Source organism: Salvelinus sp. IW2-2015, unplaced genomic scaffold, assembly GCF_002910315.2.
Source record: "Salvelinus sp. IW2-2015 unplaced genomic scaffold, ASM291031v2 Un_scaffold136, whole genome shotgun sequence".
NCBI lineage: Eukaryota > Metazoa > Chordata > Actinopteri > Salmoniformes > Salmonidae > Salvelinus > Salvelinus sp. IW2-2015.
The window spans coordinates 216,332-217,268 of record NW_019942520.1 but is presented as its reverse complement, the minus strand read 5'-3'; positions in this window follow the sequence as shown (position 1 = coordinate 217,268).

The following is a 937-nucleotide window of genomic DNA, read 5'->3' as shown; positions in this document are numbered from 1 at the left end:
GAAAATTTGTCATTTTTGTTTTACTTCTGGGGGGCAGGAAGGAAGCGAAATCTCCTCCCTAGCAAACGGAAACTCTAGGCCAAACCCATTTACATTTAAGTCATTTAGCAGACGCTCTTATCCAGAGCGACTTACAAATTGGAAAGTTCATACATATTCATCCTGGTCCCCCCGTGGGRAATGAACCCACAACCCTGGCGTTGCAAGCGCCATGCTCTACCAACTGAGCCACACGGGACCACCCGTGTGGCTCGAACCCCTTCCTTCCTCTAATTTTACCCGGGCCAAAAAGGACATTTTTATTATATAGCCAATTTTGACTTTGTGGCAGTGGAATCTAGTGGAATTCGTTCATCATCCAGGCTTGAAAATCACAACATGAGTTTAAGCACCGCCTTCGCCCAATCCTGATTCGTCCAAATAATCAATGATGAAAACCCAAAACCAGGAACTACTACTGCTCGTAATCACATAATTCTATGTGAGCATTGACAGATTCTCTCCGTTTCATCTGTCCACGAGAATCTGYCCACAAGAGGTTTCATCCATTACAATAAACCCGTCCTCCTATATATCTGCCCACCAGCCTCCCCTGCTACACACACACACACACCTGCTGCTACCAGACTCTTATTATACTGCTCAATTTATGCACTGCCCCCCATCCCCCTTCCCCAATACATGTGTAAATATTGGAATATTAATTGTGCCTTCCTGTATTATACTTATGATAAAAAGTTATTATATTCTCCTGAGCCATTTACTTTTTATTCATATTATTATTTTCTATTATTTCGTACTGTTGTTTCATTGTCGCGAAGGAACCTGCAAGTAAGTAATTCGTTGGATGATGTATACCATATGTATCCTGTACAAAACTTGAAACTTGACTCACCTCGAGTCTGCCAAACTCACAGGCCAGGTCCAGAGGGGTCTT